Raw genomic sequence first — 19,515 nt, 5'->3', positions numbered from 1 at the left:
CCCAGAGTCAAGGAATGGAGTGACTTAGCAGATCACCGGTCCAGATAACACCAGGGGAACGTCACAACTCCCTATTCGAAATTCCCTTGTTTATGCATCTAAGGACTGCTTTACCCTTTTTGACCACAATTAAATAGTCTTTCACTTCAAGGCATGTTTTCTAATCCTTTAATAATTCTCATGGCTCTCTTCTGAACAATTTTTCAACATCCGTCTCAAAGTGTGGACAGTAGTACTGGACACAGTATTCCAGAAGTGGTCACACCAGTGCCAAATACAGAGGTAGTATAACCTCCCTACTCTTACTCGAGATTCCCCTGTTTATATATCCAAGGATCCCAATTCTTCTTTTAGCTACAGTGTCATACTGGATGCTCATGTTCAGCTGATTATCCCTCATGGCCCTTAATTTCTTTTAGACACACTGCTTCCCAGGATAGATTCCCCCACACTGTAAATATTGTCTGTGTTCTTTGTTCCTAGAAGTATACATTTACATTTAGCCTTTTTAAAATGTATATTGTTTGCCTGTGCTCAGTTTACCAATCAATCCACATCACTCTGTATTAGTGATCTGTCCTATTTATAATTTAGCACTCCTCCAATTGTTGTGCTATTTGCACATTTGATCAGTTATGACTTTAAGTTTTCTTCTATGTTGTTGATAAAAATATTAAATAGTGTAGGACCAAGAACTGATCGGTGCAGGACTCCACTGGAAACACACACACTCAACGATTCCCTATTTACAGTTATATTTTGAGACCTCTCTGTTAGCTAATTTTTAATCCATTTTATGTAGACCATTTTGATTTTGTATTGTTCTAGTTTCTTAATCAAAATGTTATGCAGTACCAAGTCAAATGCCTCATAGAAGTCTATGCATATTATATCAATACCACTACCTTTATCAACCAACCTTTTAATCTCATCAAAAATGATATCAAGTTAGTTTGGTAAGATCTATTTTACATTCACCCACGTTGATTGGAATTAATTATATTACCGTCCTTTCATTCTTTCTGAGTCACATATAAGCTGTTCCATTATTTTGCCTGGGAGTGATGTTAGGTTCACAGGCCTAAGTTACTTGGGTCACCCCATTTACCTTTTTTAAATATTGGTACAACACTGGCTTTCTTTCAGTCCTCTGGAATGTTCCCAGCTGTCCAAGAGTTATTAAAAATCAACATTAACCGTCCAGAGAGTTCCTCGGCCAGCTCATTTAAAACTGAATCTGACACTAGACAAACCCTACCAGAATTACTGGCTGATTTACTGTAGATTTTCTTTCATTACTTCGTCACGTTAACCAAGATAGTGTTTCCTTCTAAATACTTTCATGTCTTAAATCCTGCATTTCTCCCAAATCCAGCTTCTGCAACTTTTAATTGTTACTTCTCTTATTTTTTAACCTTCCACAAATTTAGTTCTGCTTTACATTTTCCCCTCCCCGTGGTTCATATGTGAACTCCACTGTGCCTAACTCCTCTGTTCTGTCTGACGCCTCCAGACTCTGTGTGTTTTCCTCCTCTTTCCCAGTAGTTCACTCTGGTTGGTTTTCCTGCACTTGACCTTGTTGTTTTCCCATAGCTACTTCAGCAGCTGGCTCAGCCTTGCTTCCTGTGTTTCTGCCTCTCTGGATAATGAAGACGACTGCTTAGAAACAGAGCCAAAATGTGTAGACTTGGGTGCCAAAGAATAAATCCATATTTAGACACCCTCTGGGTTGGCTGAAGCAGTGACACCACAATATCCATTGCCACCCTAAAAATGCTTCCTTGACTACAGGTACAGGCTGATGGGAGCTTTGTGAGATCTTGATGGCCTCTTCTGCTTCTCTCACAGGACCTGCATACCTGGCCAACAACAATCCCTTTGTAACCTTTCATAAGTCCTCTGAGTCCCTTAGTGACCCACAAAAGGATAGTCACAGGGGTCACTTCATTACCTTCCAGTGATGTTTAACAGGCACACAAAGTTGCTTGTAAGGCTTCCAGGGCCTCTATCTTCCCACACAGGAGGTTCCCTGCACAATCATCCCCCTTCTTCCAAAAAACCTTTCCCTGTTTCCCCTAACTGGGGAACCATCAAAGATGATTCCCCGATGCGTTTTAGAGATGGGTCTGCTCTCTGTTCTGCTGCACATTCCTGCCTGCTGTCAGCTCTGAGAGCCACTGGGAAGGGCAGCTCCCTCTTTGTCCCTGGAGACACATTGCCTCAATCTTCTAGGCTAGGCTGGGAATGTCTCCCCCCGCCCCCCCTTAACTGCTTCTGTCTTCCCAATGTGGTTAATGCTTTACCTGAGAGCTTTGCAACCAGTATGAGCACTTTCTTGTCTTCTGGAATTTTATGCAAATCACAGACTCTTTCTTTGTATGCTGGGCATAGCTTGAACCAACTGGATGTTCCATGAGCCAGGGAATGCCTGGGAGCTGTCAGATCTGTCCATGCTTTTCATACAATATCAGGGTTGGAAGGGACCTCAGGAGGTCATCTAGTCCAACCCCCTCTTGCTCAAAGCAGGACCAATCCCCAATTTTTGCCCCAGATCCCTAAATGGCCCCCTCAAGGATTGAACTCACAATCCTGGGTTTAGCAGGCCAATGCTCAAACCACTGAGCTATCCCTCCCCCTCAGGTTATGCTGCTTTCCCTTCTCTTTTCCTTGGGCTTCCTTCTCTTTCAGTGCCATGGTCCATTAGTGGGCTGCTTGTTATTTTTCTGCATCCGGCTCTGTGGCTCTCATTTCAGCCTCCCATCTCTGGGGTTCATGTTCTTTTCTTTCTTTCAGCCAACAATCTGGCTGTTCCTAATTTCATAAATGTTTTGCTGTTGCTTTTGTTCTATTTCCTAACTCAAAATAAACAGAAAACAACAAACAGTGACCTTTTTAGACTGTTCCCAGCCTTCTCACTCAGAATGACTTCAAAATCTAGTTTTACCAGTGCTTGAAGTGTGAACCTCCATCAACCAGCAAGTTGTGTGTAAATCCTGCACTAGATTACGCCCTGAGACACTCTGCTCAGGACACCCAAAATTGTAAGCCACTGTGTTACCGCTCTGCCTCAGCAAGAGCTTCACTGCTGCTAAATTGAGTGTCAGCTCTCTGACACACCAGCCTGTCTGCCTTGCCAGCAAACGCTTCCACCGTGCCAATCTAAACCTTGCCTTTCAGGTAATAATCAGTGAACCTCAGTTCCCGAGTTCCCAGAGACATCTCCCTACAGTGTCCAGTCCCTCTCATTGTGTCAGTCAGAAATTAAGTTCACTGTCTCCAAAGAGACAGAGTACACTCCAGCCTGGTATGTCAGCTGGAGACTCTCACTTCACAGCACTGAGATGGTTTTGTAGTAAAACAAGTTGGCCTTTATTAATAACGAACAAAGATTTAAGTGATACTAAGCAAGAGAAAAAGAGACGTCTTGTTACAAACAAAACACACTTTCTAGTGATGAAAACTTAATTCTGGCACCTTATGTCTTTGCATACAACAGTTTCTCACTTACAGCAAATTGTGAGCAGCTCCTGCCCTTCAGACCAAGAGGATCCGACCTTCACAGGCTCATAGGGTGCTGTTCTTTCTGCTCCATAACGGATGGAACCCTAAAATGTTCCTTTGCTCCTCTTATATTACCCAAAGTCCATTGTCTCTCCCTCAGGAGCCAGGAAGGTGTCCTGGTGTGCAGATTCTGTCCCCCAGTGAACTCACTAAGCACCTTCCTCTGTTAGTTCGATAGATTGCTTTGTTTGCCTTATATGTAAATGTATTTTCATGTTTCTTCTTTGTTGCCCAAAACTCAGCACCATGCATTAAAACTGGACTGACCGCCATTTTATAGACTTTCTCTTTTGAACCTACAATAGTTAATAAACTATTAAAAATATACTTCAAATATGTCATGTCAGCAGAATTTAGAAGATTGTTTGGAGTCTCTGAATGTGTTGCTAGTGGAAATGAAAGTGCTCCTAGAATAATTTTGTCATCCTCATGTGGGACATTAGAGTTACAGCTGCAATACTTCTGGAATTCAGGGTATGGTCCCAATCTGTTTTTGAAAAAAACAGCTGTTGAGGGAGGAATTGTTTCAAATGTCAGTACCAGTGGTGCTGTTTGTGACCCCACAAGGTGAACAAATATTTGAGTGCTGGAACTAAAAAAGATAGGTACAATTTTAGAGTTGTTATATTTCCACTGTGTTGTTGAAGGACTTTTCCAAACTGTGTATCAGATATTCTCTCATCTCCCAAATATTATACAAAATTTGGCACTAAAAAGGAAAACATTTAACATAACACTTGCATCTTTTCAGCTAATTTCCCTGTTCAAACCCTTTGATTTCAAAGCTGCCCTATGGCCTTTTTTATTACACCAAGTTTAGAAAACTGGCCCTAGCTCTGAAGATGCTTGAGAAATTCACTCCCTGGCTATACCAGTTCAAGCAGTCGGTTTCTGATTTCAAACTTTTGCTGGGTAAATGTGAACAAAGTGTTCCTAAATACTCAGTAACTTGGGGAGCTTCATGCCATATTTCTGCACTGATGCAGTGTTAATTCTTTGCAGCTCCAAGAATAACTAAGGGGACTGTATCAGTAAACACTCAGGTCAATGCCTCTCTAGTTTCAAGGTCTTACATCTGTACAGTTATTCTCCTCCAATGCCCAGGTCCAAATGGAGACTAATTTAACATGATGCTGCTGACTTCTCTTGCTGGTCTGCCAACTTTGCTGTTGCGGATGCAGTGATCACGGTTGCCTACTGGAAAGAACTCAGTGCCCCCCAGATATTAAGTGTTTTCTTTTCAGAAGCATTGTATGGTGCACTGCACAGTAAAACAGATTTGTAATGGCCAAACAGCCCCTTCTGTGTGCTTTTAACTAACGTGCCAAGTCTGCCTGGGTTCCTTACTATAATCTCTTTGTGTCAGCTCTGCTTATGAATGCTTAGCAGACAGGCCTCATGCTGCAGCCAAAGGATTCATATCTGAAAGTGCTATGATAGAAAAATTTGGAGTCAGATTTTATTTCCCAACTCTGTTAATAAAAGTTCCCATGGAATCCATGTCGAGAGGAGCTGGTGCCACTTGATATTATTCAAAACCACAAATTTCCTCTGCCTTAAAACCCACCAGCACTCTATTGTAACTTCTCTGAAACTGAAGATGTCTTTCAAACTAAGACCTTCATTGTCTGACATGCACCTACAGAGCATTAGTGACGTGGCTTTTAACATACAGATGTCTTTACGGATGATACAATGAGGAGGGAGTTATGTGATGAAACAGCACAACTGCTTTAAATGAAATAGAGTACGCTATTAGTCAGGTTTCTTCTCACTAAATCACCTCTTTATAGCGTTTACTATTGTTATTAAGGCTTTAGACGGCAGAGAGCTGTAGTTATTTACAGTCATCCGAAGGCTGAGAACATGAGCACAGACTGTACAAAAAGAAGACCAGAAGGGGTAGAATTTCAAGCTCCAAAATGAAAGGAAGGGCTAGGGCATCTGCACAGCTGGGCCTCATGTGGTTTCTTGGCCATCTAATTGACTGTCTGCATCGGGGTTTTGTACTGGCACCCATGAGCATTGCATAGGAGCACGTGCCAGGTTAATTAGATTGGCACTGTGAGGTTCCCAGTGGAATTCTGGGAGTCAGCAACTATTCAGTACGTACTGCTCTCCATGCCAGAGCTGGGCCATGTGGGGTATGGTAGGTGCACCACTGTAGGCATGTGGTGCGCTGGAAGACTCGACGCAAAGCTCACCTTCATAGAGCCTGAATGGGTGTGGAGTCTCTCTGCTTAAACGCTCTTGGGCCACCGTCACGAGGAAATTCTTACGTAGCTGTTGGTTTTGGCCTTAATGCACCCCCATAAGGAGGCTAAGTGTTTGGGCCTATATAGACTTGGTTCAGATTGATAAAGCCATATTTCACTAAATAATTGGGTGGTTGTCACACTGGCAGATCAAGGCCAGGGCCCCTAAGCCTCACTGAATAGTGACAAATGCATAGCTGGGAACCAGGCTGCCACACCTGTATGCTAGTAGTGTTAAAATAGGTATTAGATTTGTAAAAAAATGTGTTTCGCATTTAGACTTTATGAAATGCTTGTGAGTCGCTGCATGCATGTTATAAGGTAATATTCACGTGTTTGCTCTGAAACTGTGAACCCCCACAGTCAGGAGAGAAGCATTACCAAGTGTGAAAGACTAGTTTTCCACGCGAGGCATCATCTCCGCTCCAACAAAAGAAGGCCCATAGACACCAGACAAGGCATAGTGGAACATCATAGGACAAAAGACTTTGTCGATTGCTCCCCACACACCTATGAAGAGATGTGCAGGTGGACTCATTCCATCAGCTTGAACTCTGGGGACAGGGAATAAGAAGAACGACCAGTGTGTCTATGCTGCTTGAACTCTGAGGAGCGATGATTTGTAAGCATAAGCAAGGGATCACCCAGCTGTTTGGCCTGGTTTAGCCTTAGAGGATTTATACACCTTGCACATTACAGCAGCTTCTATTACCTTTTGGAACCTCAGACTGTAACTCGTGTGTGTGTGTGTGTGTGTGTGTGTTTATCTGCTTTAATGCTGTAAATAACTCTCATTTCTTTTTCCTAGGTAATAACTCTTTAGTTTGTTTATTATAGGATTGGCTACAGGCATTGTCATTGGTGTGAGATCTGAGCTACAATGGACCTGGAGTAAGTGACTGGTCCCTTGGGACTGGGCATAATCTGAATATTGTTGTGATTTTTAGTGTTAGGGGCCAGCTATCACAAAGGTAGGTTGCCCAAATGACAGGATAGATCAGAGTACCCCTGGGGGCTGCTTGTGACTCTATGTGAAGGCTGTTATAGAGGAGTTCACACTTGATACTTGGTTAGTGAAAAGTATAGAACTCACAACCAGTTTGGGGTTTGTGCTCTGCCCTTCACAGTCTGCCCTGCAGTTGGCATTCGTGCTCATGACCTACTCCAGACAGCATGACAGAGGTCTACTTACGATTCCCTGTTTTCACCGTTAGCCATAGCTTACATTTATAAATTGCCTTTCATCCCAAAGGGAGGCAGCATGATCCAGTAGATAGGGCACTGGGAGTCAAAAAGACACAGATTCTATTCCCAGCTCAGCCATTGACTGGCCGTGGAAACTTGGGAAAGTCACCAGCTTGCTGGATCTCTGTTTCCATCCCCACCCTTTGTCTATCTTGACTGTTTTCTGAACAGAAACTGTCTCCAGCTAAGTGTTTGCACAGTGTTTAGCATACTGGAGCCCTGAGCGCAGCTCCCCACCACTTACCGTGAACAGAATCTGTGCATGCCGCGCCCATGCTGTTACTGCACAGCCAAGGCTTCCTCAGCAGCAGAGCTTGGGCTGAAGCGGAGCTGGGGGCAGAACTGAGATTGGGGGAGGCACTGGGGCTAGAGGCGGAGCTGGTCTGGGGGAAGAGAGGGATTGAAGGCAGAGCTGGGCTGGAGGTGGAGCAGTGGGCAGAGTGGAGCTGGGACTGAGGGAGGAGTGGGCATGGGGGTGGAGTGGGACTGGGGGGCGGATCTGGTCTGGAGGCAGAGCTGGGCCTGGAGGTGGCGTAGGAGCGGGGGCTGAATGGGCTTGGGGCAGAGCTGATCTGGGGGCAGAGTGGGGTTGCAAGCGTGGTGCTCCCTCCTCATCCCCCATGGGAGCTGGTCAAGTGCTGGAGGCGGAGCGGGACTGGGAGCTAAATGGGGTGGAGGGAGAAGCGAGGCTGGGGGAGGAGCTGGTCTGGGGGCAGAGTGAGGATAGAAGCATGATGCTACCTCCCCACCCCCTGTGGGGGCTGGCCCAGGCCCTTCTGCATGCCCCTCCAAATGCTCCTCCATGTCCCCCTAGGTGACTAACCCCCAGTTTGGGACCACTAATCTAGGTGTTGCTGTAATGCTAATAATAATGGGATCCTAAAGCATATACAGAAATCATTAATCTGAGGTTTTAAAAGGCCTCTCATGTTTCCTTTACTTTATTGTTTCTGAATAGGCTCGAAGGCAGACAGCTCCTTCTGGTCTTCAAAAGGACCTAAATGGCTATTGTTTGCTTGGCACAATTTTACATAGCAGAACTTAATTGCTTCTTGAAATGCAGTTAGTTTAGCAAAATATTTTATATGTGCGTGTTGCCCAGTTTAAGTGAGACTTGCAAATTTTCCATTAATTGTATGTAATTATTGTAATAATTGTCATGAATTTTTGCAGTAAGTTTGTCTTTAATTAGGAAGGACTGTTTCTAATTAATGTCAATGACCTGCAATCAGATAACCTGGACATTTCCTTCTGGCACGAATCATTATTGTGGGAGTATTGTGATTGAGACCTGGTTCTCCACGGAATGACATACCATGGTGAGTAAGTACACATATAGATTCATAGATTATTAAGCCAGAAGGGATCGTTGTGATCGTCAGTCTTTTTGTTCTGTGTTTGTACAGCGCCTAGCACAATGGGGTCCTGATCCATGACTGAGACTTATAGGCACTACAATAATACAAATGATAAATAATAATAATAAAAATCTAGTCTGAGCTCATGCATAATATAGGCCAGGAGTTCTCAAACGTCATTGCACTGCGACCCCCTTCTGACCACAAAAATTAATACACAACCCAGGAGAAGGGACAGAAGCCTGAGCCCACCTAAGCTCCCATCTCTCTACCCCACCAGGGAAGGGCCAAAGCCAAAGCCCAAGGCAGGGGGGCTGTAACATGAGCCCTGCCACCCAGCCCTCGGGCTTTGGCCTCGGGTGGTGGGGTTTTGGCTTCAGCCCTGGGCCCCAGCAAGTCTAAGCCAGCCCTGGTGACTCCGTTAAAATGGGGTCATGACCCACAGTTTGAGAACCGCTGACATAGGCTATTGGGCTTTCCTAAATGAATTCCTGTTCAAGTGAGAGAATAGCTTTTAGAAAAACATCCAATCTTGATTTAAAACTTTCCAGGGATGGAGAATCCACCACACCCTTGGTAAGTTGTTCCAATGGTTAATTACTCTCACTCTTAAAAATGTGCACCTTATTTACAATCTAAATTTGTCTACATTCAGCTTCCAGCCATTGGGTCTTGTATTACATTTGTTTGCTAGGTTGAAGATCCCGCTATTACCAAATGTATGTTTCCCATGTAGGTACTTATAGATTGTGCTCAAGTACCTCTTAACCTTCTTTTTAGTAAACTAAATAGATTGAGCTCCTGAACTCTCTCATGATCAGGCATGTTTTCCAATCCTTTAATCTTTATCGTGGCTCTCCTCTGAACAATTTTTCAGCATCCTTCTTCAACTGTGGACAGTATTCCAGTAGCAGTTGCACCAGTGCCTAATACAGATAATATAACCCCTCTACTCCTACTTCATATTCCCATTTATACATCCAAAGATGGCAATAGCCCTTTTAGCTACAGGGTCACACTGGAGTTCATGTTCAGCTGATTATCCCACATGGACCTTAAGGCTTTTTCAGAGTCACTGCTTCCCAAGTGAGAGTCCCTCATTCTGTGTATAAAAAGGGATACAACAAAGGTGCACATTAGTCAAAAATATGCTGCTTCCCTTACATCCCTAACTGATCTAGGTATGAAAAAAAGGCAGCTGTTTTTTTATTTGATTAGACAATGAGCAGCATGGCATGCTGGGTACTATGGTCGCTTGTTTCTCAGAGACAGCTGTAGTCTGTCATCAGAAATTCACATGAAATTTACACTTCACTGTGAGTTGCACTCATATATCTACGTAGAATTTGGTCTTCTAATTTTTCCTGTGTAAGCCCTGTGACACAGCAGCCCACTGGTGGTTCACTACTCCGTGTCAGCAACTCTTGTCAGGCCTGAGAAATACATTACAACTAACACACTGCTGCCATGCTATTTATCTATGAAGAATATCATGTAAAATATCAAACCAAAAGCCTATAATCATACTGCTCATCCTAAGCATTGTGAGATGTATGTATGGGTGTCATGCAAGAGGTCGTATGTATTTATTAAAAATATGTTTAAACCATAAAACCAAGAAGGGTTGATTAAACAAGATTTTTCCCAGACAAAGAAATGCTGATTTACCTGTCTGCCTAGATCACTGATGTAAATTAAACAGGATAAGCCAAATACAATGGGAGTGCATTTGCATTAAGTCAACAGGAAACACCAGGTTGACTGGGGGAATGTGAAATCAGCATGAGCAGACACTGGAGTCTAAACCCCAGAAAACAAAGACACTGAGTTCTGGAAAATATAAGGCGAAGCAAAAAGACACTCTGGTTAACCATTTCACTGAGGAATACTCTTGGTGGAAGAAGTGATTCATGAAAAACCTGGAGCCTGATTAGACCAAATATCAGAAAGCTCTGAACAGGACACTGAGGGTGAGAAACTGTTTGAGACAAAGGCATGTAGCCTGCTAAAATTAGATTTAGTCTCTTAAAAGCATGTTATAACTTTGTTTTATTTATAACCAATTGTTTCCACTATCTTTACTCAGTACACTTACCAACTTCTTTGTTTTATCATAAGTAGATTTCAGAGCTTTGCTGTTAAACAAAATATGAATTCTTAGTTGAACCAAACAAGCCGGTGCACTGTTTCTTGAGAGATAGCGAACTTGATAATTTCAGTGAGTGCCCAGTCACAGGGAGAGCAGTAGAATACAATTGTTAATGTTGGGAGATGGGGAGTTTGTTGTATTATTAATGTTTTTAGCATTTTTAAATGAACCTTAACCCTTTTATTCCCTAGAGCCACTGTCTCTTTGTTATAGGGTTATTTTGGAATGTGGCATTTCCTTTGTTGGGCTTATATTAGTGTATTCTATTTCTTGTGTACTGGTTTATACTACTTTTTAAGATTAGTAGTGAGTTATTTTCCCAGGGGAAAGCACCCTTGAGTCCCATGAACAATGAGGAGTCACTGTAGGTGGAGGCACCAGGCGTCACAACAGATACCCCAGGACCAGATATGCCAAAAACGCAGAAATAATTGGGCTTGCTTTTGGCTTAATTGGTTTGTGAGTTGCTTGTTGACTAGTTTTTGGCTTGTAACTTGTTGCTTCATTTTTTTGATCAGCTCCTGGCATGCAGGGCAAGGGGCAAGCGGAGCAAGGGCGGGAGAGAGTTAAGGGTGCACAGCAGACCTACACAGTCCCAGACTGCACGCCAGGGGGATCTAGTCACATAGAGTGTTGGAGTTCTTAGGGACTGGCTTGTTTTGGCCTTGTTTTGAAATGGGATTAGCTTGATTTTTGGCTTATTGTGAAAGTCTGGGTGCTTATTTACTGCCTGAAAGTTGGCAACTGTTCCCAGGACCTAACTTAGGCAAGGAGGGAAAGAAGCCACTCTGACTGGCAAGCACCAAGGAGGAGGCTATAGCCACACCTTGGGGGAGGGGCTACAGGCATCTCAGAACTCTCAGGCAATGAGCAAAAAGCTCAGCCTTTAAAAAAAAAACCCTGAATTAGTATTATTTATTTATTCACTGAGCCTCAGCTGTGTGCTCTGTGCTGCATAAACCAACAGAGGAAGACCCATTGCCTGATACAAACAATTTACAACCTTAGGCCTTGATCATGAAATTGGATCTGCACCTACATGAAGCTTCATGAACTGCAGCGAGATTCCATGCAGGCATCTGGGTCCATCTGTGTGGAGCCAACTGTGGGATCAGGGCCTAAAAGCCTTCTGTTGCATTAGACAGTAGTGGTTCAAATCACTATTGGCCATGCTCAGACCTAGTGTAAATGGGCACAGCCCTATTAAAGTTACACTAAAGCTTACACCAGCTGCAAATTTGGTTTTATATCTTACAGTATTGTGCCAAAGTCTTCCCTTAAATAGGCACATGAAAATGCCATTGACTTCAGAGGGCATTGTGTGTACATGTCTGGTGCCAAAAAGTTAAAATGCTTTAGGTCATTACTGTAGTGTATTTAAGAAGAAAAACTTAAAAGATTTGAGGGATCTGCCATCTTCAAAAAAGAAAAATTATTTCAATGAGAAAAAATCTTCCTTCATTTGGCAAAGCATAAGTCTTGTTTGAATGGATTATCATGGCCTGCAATGCAAGATAGCGTGCAATGCTCACACGCTCCTCTAGATGACTATTTCATTCCAAGTGCGAGATCCTTGGATGGGAGTAATTTGTACACTATTGTTTTATTATGGCAATAATAACACTGCACTAATACTAAAGCTAGTTTTCTGTTTCACTGGTGCGTGTCAGGCTAGGTGGGCAGGCTGCAAATGTCTTTCCTTCACCAAGGTTAAAGTCCTCTTTTTCTCTCTGCTTAGAGAGGTGCGTGAGTTAATATTAAGCATATTAACATTAAGAATGACAGCTATGGTTTCTTGTCCATGTTGGAAATATTCTGAAGCATGAATTTCATGTGTAGCAACACTGGTTCCAACTGGCCAGACAAATGCATTGCTGCGGGAGCGGTGTTTCAGACGAGCTTTTCCCGCTTTAATTTTATGTCTGCCTCACTACATTCTCATAGATCCTTCTCCAAATAATCCCTCAGAGCATTTATTCACAAATACACTGCCAAACGCACAAACTGACCCTAAAACAAGAAGTGTTTGTGCATTTCTAATCCTGACATGAAGAATGGGAAGTTAGTGAAAAGCAGTCTGTCTTTTACGTCACTCTTTTCTACCTCCTTTAAAAGATAGGAAACAAAGGGTAGGAATAAATGGTCAGTTTTCAGAATGGATAGAGGTGTCCCTGAGGGATCTTTACTGGGACCAGTACTATTCAACATATTCATAAAGAATCTGGAAAAAGGGGTAAACAGTGAGGTGGCAAATTTGCAGATGATACAAAATTACTCAATATAATTAAGTCCAAAGCAGACTGAGAAGCATTACAACGGGATCTCACTGAACTTGCTGTTATCACTCAAGAAAGACATCTTGGAGTCCTTGTGGATAGTTCTCTGAAAACATCCACTCAATGTGCAGCATCAGTCAAAAAAGCGAACAGAATGTTGGGAATCATCAAGAAAGGGTTAGATAATCAGACAGATAATATCATATTGCTTCTATATAAATCCATGGTATGACCACATCTTGAATATTGCGTGCAGATCTGGTCACTCCATCTCAAAAAAGATATATTGGAATTGGAAAAGGTACAGAAAAGGGCCACAAAAATGATTAGGGGTATAATCATAAGAGGCGAGATCAATCAGACTGGGACTTTTCAGCTTGGAAGAGAGACGACTGAAGGGGAATATGATAGAGGTCTATAAAATCATGTTTGGTGTGGGGAAAATAATTAAGGAAGTGTTATTTACTCCTTCTCATCACACAAGAACTAGGAGTCACCAAATGAAATTAATAGGCATAGGTTTTTCTTCACACACAATGCACAGTGAACCTGTGGAACTCTTTGCCAGAGGTTGTTGTGAAGGCCAAGACTATACCAGGGTTCAAAAAAGAACTAGATAAGTTCTTGGAGGATAGATCCATCAATGGTTATTAGCCAGGATGGGCAGGGATGGTGTCCCTAGCCTCTGTTTGCCAGAAGCTGGGAATGGGCAACAAGGGATGGATCACTTGATGATTACCTGTTCTGTTCATTCCTGCTGAAGCACCTGGCTTTAGCCACGGTCAGAAGACAGGATACTGGGCTAGATGGACCATTGGTCTCATCCAGTATGGCCATTCTTATGTTCTGATGAACCACCTTCCTCTCAAAGTTACCTGCAGTATAAGGCCGAACACCTCATGTTACTACTTTGAGGGGTAAAGTGTGAAAATTGCTCTAATTTTCTTCTTTATCTCACATGTTACAAGCAGGAATTAAATTGAGGGACAGTTGGAGTTAATGCAAATTGTTATTGCAAAAAGAATAATAAATGTAAGACAGAAGAAAAAGATGATAATAGAAGGAAAAAGGGCCCTTGCTAAATACTATCAAACATTGGTTAAAGGTGATACCAATAGCAGCTTTTGATGTTCAAATAAGATGGAGGCCTTCCTAGATGTTCAAAAGAACAACTGGGGCTTCTGTTTTCTTTTCATGAAGTGTTAAATAGACCTTACAGAGAACCTTTTCTGCAAGGCATTTCAAAACAAAACAAAGGAAAACAATAAAAACGTTCTGCCTTGGATTTTATGAGCATAAATTCCAATTTGTGTACCAGACAGTTAGTTTTAATGATTTCTAGTTTTAGAGGAACATAAAACAATTCAGGACGATAAAATGGCCCTGAATGTCATTTTCATAATCAATGAACTATGCAAGAGATGACTCAAATGCAAATATGGTTTCGTCCCATCAGGCATCAATAGACACTACTACCAGAAATCACTGTAGTTTTTTGCATATGGAAAATTCACAAACTTTCTTTGACTGTCCCTTCCTTGTGTAAATCAGACTGTAAAAAAATTGTAAATTAGACCCTTTCAAAAAGAGCCTTTCAGTATTTGTAAATTCAGGATTTTTTTTCCAGAATAAAACAACAATGGTTTGCATGAAATAAATGGGTTGCATGAAATAAATAACTTATTTTATTTCACCCACTCTGTAATACCCCTCTTAGTAACCCCTATAGAGTTATCCCCCTTACTGCTTGAACTCTCCCCGTGGTATTTTTTTAATTGTACAAATAAGCTTTGAAAAAATACATATGGGCTAACAATCTCATATTGTGGGAACAGCGATGAGCCACAAAAAAGGAAATGTTTGTGTATTACAAAGAAAAAGGTTCTGGACTGCTGTGCAGAATTAAATATGAGACAGCTTGATGTATGCACAGCTGTTCATGTTTAAGGACAGAATACAGACATAAATATGGCCAGAATGCTTCGCTTTGGTGCTACAATATTTTTATAAACCAGATTCAAAGGCATATCTGTCATAACTGAACACAAGGCGAAATGTATCAGAAACAGAGCACAGACGCCTTTCTCCACAGCCAGGATAAACAAAACCAATAAGAACCTCTCAAGTCATGGACATGTAAAATAAATCTCATTGTGCAAAAGAAAACCACCTTATTTATATGAGACGATTCAATGTCAAATATTTCGCCCACATCAGATAACGCTTCTGTTGAATGAAATGCAGAGGGTGGTGCTTTTTCCCCTCCTGACTGCCATTATCACTGTCGCTTGTCTGTCTGAACTGAAGCTAATATTTCCAGGAAATAGCTCTTTTTAACAGCAGAATCCTACTCTCTCTGTGATTAGTTTGGCTTGTGTCCAAAGCACACCAGTAAGAGAGCCTGACTAATTAAGACATGGGATAAAATGAGTTCCTGCTTGTTTAATTCACATGTACAGTGAGGTCCATCTTGAGAATCACAAAGGCGCAAGAAAATGTGGAGACGTACTAGAAAAGAGCAAAGCCGGCCTACAAGTGAGGTTATGGGCAGGCAGTCAGGAAACCGGACCTTTTCCCAGATTTGCAACTGTGTGATCTAGAACAAGTCATTTAGGGCCAAATTCTGCCACCCTTATTCACAATGAGTAGTATTTTTATATGAGCCAAGTCAGTAAAGTACTACACAACCTGAGAAGGGGTATCAGAATCTGGCTTTCAACTTGTCATGGCTCAATTTCCTCATCTATAAAATGGGACTAAGTAAATTACTATGTTGTGAGAGTTAATTTTTAACAAATGCTTTGGTATCCTTTGCTGGAATGCAAGTGGAAAGTGGTGTCATTTATTTATAAAGGTCAAACAAAACTGTAGAGAAGTCTTGGAAATACTCCAAAGGTAGATTACAGCAACATCTCTACTGTGACGTTGTTGTTTATGGCATACACAGTCCTGTTTGAATCAATCCCATTTATGAGTTAGGATTTCTCAACCCAAGTGATCTTTATTTTTCTGCTACCTATTCCTTTTTTTAATGTTCTCTGATGGTTTTTAACTTAAGAATTAAATTGTTAAAATATTTGAGAATCTTTTGGGTTGGTTTTTTTCGTTTGTGTTTTGTTTTGTTAACTGGACACCACTTTAGGGAGACAGTCTTCTTTCCAGGGAGAACCTTTAAATAAGACTATAAAGGAGATTTGGATTTTTTTAAAAAAGACATGAGATTCAGAAGATGCTTGTAGGACAGTAACGCTATAAGCACCAACATGGGAACAAATATTTAATAATGGTCTCTTCACTCTAGCGGAGAAAGGTATAACAGGATCCAGAGGCTAGAAGTTGAAGCTAGACTAATTTAGACTGGAAATAAGGTGTACATTGTTAACAATGTGAGTAATTAACCACAGGAACAATTTATCAAGAGTCCTCACTGACAAGATAGGATGTTTTTCTAAAAGATATTCTCTAGGAATTAGTTTTGGCCTGTGTCACACAGGAGGTCAGACTAGATGATCACAATGGTTCCTTATGGCTTTAAAATCTAGAAATGAATAAATGAAAAATACTCTTTGCTTAGATTGTAAACTTCTTGAGCCGGAGATCATCCTTTTATTGTGTGTTTCTATAGCACCTTGCCACATAAGGTCCTGGCCCGTGACTGGGGCCCCCAGGCACTACCGTAATACAAATAATAAATAATAACAACTCTACACTTTAGAACTTAGGTAAATAAAGTATAAAGAGTTTTTTATTCAACCCCTTAAATAAAATTGAGAAGCTAGGCTAAAAACATTCAAGATCTATGGAGTGAAAAAAAAACCCCTCCATTGTGTTTAAAAGCTCATCTTGGATATTATAGGCTTTAAGTTAGATAAAGCCACATAAAAAAATTAACACACATGTGCGTGTACTCCCACCCTCACATTAACATACTAAAGGTATTCTCTGCAGAACCTAAGATCTGGCTTATTGTGTCCTGTCCCTACATATAGTGGGGTGGCTGCCCACACAGGCGGAAGAAGGGTTAAAGCAGCCTTGGGGAGGCTGCGGAGAAACCAGCCAATTAGAAGAGGGCGTATTGAGCCAGCCAATAGGGAGAAGGCTTAGTGAAGCGGCCAGCCTGGCCCATATAAGAAGGCCAAGGGAGGAGGACTGGCTGCCCTGTAGGAGGGTTGAGAGAGACAGCACCACGGACAGAGCAGTGCTCGGCAGGGTCAGGGGAGAGCTCCAGCCTGATGGCTGCCAGACTGAGGCCCTGGTACAAGGGCGGAGAAGGTGCTAGGGCTGCCGGGAAGTGGCCCAGGGAAACAGACAGTGGAGTAGGAGGAGGGGCAGTACATGGCCACCCCAGCAGTTGATGGCCACCTGGAGTAGAAGGTGGGCTCAGGTTCCCCCCTTTTGCTCCCCCCCACTTGCCACTGAGTGGAGTGGCCAGTGCATGGACTGCAGTTTGCCACAGAGGCAAGTGGCTGGACTGAGGCCTGTTGGGTCCCCTGGAATGGGGGAGAGAACTGAGTGGGGCACAGCCAGAGGGCTGTGTCCAGAAGAGGATGCCGTGGAGGCGAGAGTGATGACGGGTGAGACACCACCTGAGGAGGGCACACTGGCAACCCTGAGTTAATTCCCAGGACAGCCAGCAGGAGGAGCTGCATTGGTGAGTCAAATGTGACTTGTAAAACTACAATATCCTGGATCAGATTCTCAGGTGCATTGTGCTATTTTTGCACTGCTTTGGTGGCACAAAGTGGCTGGAAAACAGACTGATCTGGCCAGATGTGACTTCATGCAAGTTGAGATGCTCTCAGCTTACACAGATGCAGTGAACTCAGCTCCTGTACTACCTGTCGCATATGGCTGCAATATGTGGGCGTGAGGGGAAGAAGGGCTCTAAACCATAGCTATCCCCACCTGACATGCAGTCCTTTGTGGACTGTTGCCAGATAGTGCTGGTTAGAGCAGTCCCCAGACAACCTACCTGCCAGATTCTAACTAGTGACTTGAGTGACATTTGCTGTTGAGTGTGTGAAAGGCAAGTCTTTTCCCATTCAGTCTGCCTCCCCATATCTAACAATAAGAAATGAATGCTAATACTTCCACCAGAGTCAATATTTCATAGCTGCATAAGGAGGGGGGTTCACCACGTTGGAGGTTGTTTAGTATTATTGTCCCCATTTTCCCAATGGGTAAACTGAGACGCAGGGATATAAAACGACTTTCCCAAGGTCACACAGCAAATCAGTCGTAGAGATGGGACTGGAACCAAGTAGTCCTGAATCCTAGCACTTTCCATTAGCCACAAGATCGTCTTTCCCCTAATTTTACTTGCACTGGAAAAATCAATGAAGCAAAGAATCTGGGCCCATATTTTCAATACGAGGAGCCCAGTCCTCCAGTCCTTCCTAGGTTAACGTGTGTGTGTGTGTACTCACACACTCCTGCATACAAATTGTTTTTTGTTTCTGTTGTGGCTGTAGAAAAGGGGTTGCAAATGTCTCTGAAGGTTTAGTATTGATCTTCTTTATTTATAATCCATTTATACTCTCGACTCACGTTAGAGCTTGCTGAACCTGTGCATTTAGGGCCAGATCAAGCTCACAATGAAGTCAATGGGTTTTTTCTATTGATTTCAATGGGAGTTGGATATGATCTCTAATAAGCAATAGGAAAAAAGCCTGTCTTTCTCTCAGGAAAGGCTTAATAGGTGATACTGTAATGAGGTGCCCTCTTACAAAAAGGTCATGCTTTTTACAAAAATGTGGCAGCCCATTTACTGGGACAGGAGGAAGAATTATTATAAATAATTAAACCTGAGAGAGACTTGCCAAAGTACGAAGTACATGTAGTCACACAATATTCTTGCATTTTAAATGATGCCTATTCACTAGGGGTCACATGTGGCATTTAGCCATGGCCTTGTCTGAGGGCATAAAGCCACTTGACTTCCCAAGCGGTGCCGGGAGAGTGCTGGAAGTAGCATAGCTTTAAGAGGAGCAACTTTCGTCCCTTTTCATGTAGCCAGTCAGCTCTGCTGGGCTGCACGTGGGCAATGGAGCTGTGACTCCATGTAGTCCTCATCCCTTCCTGTCTCCTTTTTGGAGTACTGTTTTGGGAACAAGAGGCTAGCACCTCAGAAATAGTCTCTGTGCTTATCATACATCAGTTAGTGTTTGCGTATAATATATACGTGTGTGTGTGTAAGTGTATATATACTTTACATTTTATTTGGTGATTTAGGGAAAAAATTATCAAAATACTTTCTAAACTTTACAATTCTGTATTTTTCTTAGTGTTTGAACAATTCGTATAATTTAACCTTAGCACCAAAAGAGACAAGTATAAAATAAAATGACAAAGTAATATACAGGTATTTGTCCACTATTTCACTTATACTATGGGTATGTCTACACTGTGGTTGGTCACGTGTGGCTGGCCTGTGCCAGCTGACTTGGGTTCCTGAAGCTCAGGCTTTGGGGCTGTTTAATCGTGGTGTAGACATTCCAGCTCTGGCTGCAGCCTGGCTCTGGGACTCTCTCACCTCACAGGGTCCTAGAACCCGGGCTCCAGCCTCAAACTGAACGTTTGCATCACAATTAAACAGCCCCACAGCCCGAGCCTGAGTCAGCTGGCACAGGCCAGCTGCAGGTTTTTAATTGCAGTGTAGACATAGAATCATA

At 42.5% G+C, this 19,515-nt stretch overlaps 1 protein-coding gene across 1 annotated transcript in view; it reads right to left on the bottom strand.

Moving 5' to 3' along the window:
- Positions 1-9,247: 9,247 nt before the first annotated feature.
- The window catches only part of ADAMTS20 (ADAM metallopeptidase with thrombospondin type 1 motif 20), a 207,484-nt gene continuing 197,216 nt past the window's right edge, over positions 9,248-19,515 (bottom strand). The window contains exon 40 of the mRNA XM_075124401.1: positions 9,248-9,521. The gene's annotated coding sequence lies outside the window, so the exon portion shown is untranslated. The remainder of the gene's footprint in view (positions 9,522-19,515) is intronic.

Source organism: Caretta caretta, chromosome 1, assembly GCF_965140235.1.
Source record: "Caretta caretta isolate rCarCar2 chromosome 1, rCarCar1.hap1, whole genome shotgun sequence".
Taxonomy (NCBI): Eukaryota; Metazoa; Chordata; order Testudines; family Cheloniidae; genus Caretta; species Caretta caretta.
The sequence above is the reverse complement of the archived record's forward strand: the minus strand, read 5'-3'. Positions and strand labels throughout refer to the sequence as shown.